The sequence below is a fragment of the Limulus polyphemus genome, unplaced genomic scaffold, assembly GCF_000517525.1.
Source record: "Limulus polyphemus unplaced genomic scaffold, Limulus_polyphemus-2.1.2 Scaffold1688, whole genome shotgun sequence".
Classification (NCBI taxonomy): domain Eukaryota; kingdom Metazoa; phylum Arthropoda; class Merostomata; order Xiphosura; family Limulidae; genus Limulus; species Limulus polyphemus.
In genome coordinates, this window is record NW_013667298.1 from 220,367 (window position 1) to 222,873 (window position 2,507).

General features: G+C 31.0%; 1 protein-coding gene across 5 annotated transcripts in view; it reads right to left on the reverse strand.

Annotated features, from left to right (window-relative positions):
* Positions 1–2,507, reverse strand: part of LOC106464560 (serine/arginine repetitive matrix protein 1-like) — a 44,263-nt gene that overhangs the window by 23,953 nt on the left and 17,803 nt on the right. The gene's annotated exons all lie outside the window — the stretch shown is intronic.

Consider the following 2,507-nt stretch of genomic DNA (forward strand, 5'->3'; position numbering starts at 1 on the left):
ACTGCATTAATGAGTAAGAGTGTCTTTAGAAAGTGTTTGGGAAGCATTTAGTACCGTATATAATCTCATACATAGACGTTTTAAAACTGCATCCAATATTCGCGGGGGGTAAAGAACGTAACCCCCGCGAACAGCGAGGTAATACTGTACTGCATATCACCAAGTGGGCTCTCAGTTGCAGACACTCAACTGAGATGGTACATGATGAGTTTTCTTGGACTTTACTTAAGTTTATATCAAACATAAAAGAATGCATGATTTTTTCACTGTCAAATCATCATCATGTGCTCATGGAAACAATAAATGTTATAAGAATAGTCGGATGTTTTTGTCCATCTTCACAAGTTTGCATCAAAGCAGTTTGTGTATTTTGCACAAAAATGAAAACTGGGTAATAAAATTTCTTGGGGAATTGGGTTCATGAACAAGGTGAGAGTGAACCCCTTACTCCTCCCTTACAGAGTTAACAATTATTTTCTCCTAAGGTTTATTGCTGGCTCCTACTTGTCAAGAATATATGGAAACCCTTGAAGATTTAGGCAATGTAATGGTTCAAAGATGTGAATTCTAAGAATAAAAGAAATCACACACATAAACACAAAAATGCTGCAGTTGAACAATAGTATAAAATTTAGTAATTGCTACAAATCGATAAATTACTACTGACATCAAATTTAAGTTATACTGTATCATTTGCTTAATGCATGCTTCCTTGTCATGTTTAACTCATTAAAATATCTTCTGAATGGCCAGAAAATTAAGAGCACAGTTGTATAAAGCTAGATATGCTGAATACCCAAATGTGACTTTTTACACAAAGTACAGTTTGAAATAACCATTTTTTTTTTGTCTGGCAAAAAACTTTCCTAATCACTAGTTAACTACAAGAACCATTAAAAACAATATTTTGTATCACACTATACTTTATGTGAAATAAGAAAATAGTTTCACATATATCAATAAAACTGCTTCAATGATAATCTTACTACAATTATAAACTTTCTACAAGGTCAAATCCAACACATTTTTCAGAGAGGACAGTAAAGGGGTTTTGAAAAAAGTGTTTAGGTTCTGCTATGTTCACAAAGCTTTAGTAGGGGGTGCTTTGTGTAATGTAAAAGGGAGTTTGTATTTCTCAAGTTGTCATTAAAATAATTTCTAATAATAATCTAATAGTACTAAAAGTGATTATGTCTGTTTTTTTCATCGCTGAAGGTCATTTTCCATATTCAATTACTTCGATATCACAGATAAGAAAACTGCAGCCAACATCATGTGCAAAACCCAAACCAATGAAGTTGATTATAAAAATATGGCTGTCAATCCACCAAAATAATCTTGAATAATTTTGAAAATTGCTTATATCATGCTGTTACTTTCTTGAATATTATTTATAATTAATGTCTACTCTTTATTAGTCTTTTACAAGACATATTTTAAAACTAATTACTTTGTTTACAACTTTTAGTTATTCCTGTTTCAACTTAGAAAGTTTATTGCTTTTAATTTTGTATTGAAGGGTAAGTTGAAGGCTCCACTGCTAGTTCAAATTAATAAATATAACTAGAACCTTTCATAATTAAAAATTATATAAATCTTTAGTTATGTTCTCAGTTAATTTTATTCTTGTGCATAAAAAAAATAAACCTTAATATAAAAGAATGACTAGCAGTAATCCTAAGACAACAGGGTTTCCACTGTAGGAATTTAGTTTGGAGGTCTAGTGACCACTAAACTAATTCCTGGATTAGTTGTTTGATATTAAGCACAAAGCTACACAAAGGGCTAACTGTGCTCTGCCCACCATGGTTATCAAAACCCAGTTTCTAGCAGTAGAAGTCTGCAGACATACCACTTTGCCACTAGGGGGCTCCTGGATTAGACCTTGTTCTATGCATTAGGCTAAAAAACTTAAATTTTTCACTAATACAACTATGTAACATGTCTTTACCTTAAGAATTTACAATATATATCATATACCTACCTTTTATTTCTATTATAATGTATAGCCTATCAAAAATGATGGGGTAAGTACTACCACCCCCAACCCATAGTATACCCTAATCTTACATTTCATAGCTAACTGAAATAAATAAATTTTGCAAAACCAAGTTCAACCAACAAAGAGGTAGAAAAATGCAGTTGAGGCAGTCAAACATTGGTAAATTCCTTTGTGAGCCAATCAAAATCTAGATCTTTCATGAAATTAATTCATGGCATATTCATAGAATTACTGGTAAAAATCAGATTATATACTTTTAATATATAGAAAAGCCAGTGTGTTTTGGTAACACTACATTCGAACAATGGCTTTTATGTCACATTACTTAGCAACAAAAGTATAACCTAATGTTGTTGTTAGTCTATTTACTGAAAGGATAAAAATGAAATCTATAGACAACAAAACTAGAAAATATTTGTTGATTTCTTAATTTAGAGTCTCTGTTGATTAAAGAGGTTTGTTTTTTATTAAAAACGTTGGTGATATAACAAAAAATAGCTTAATT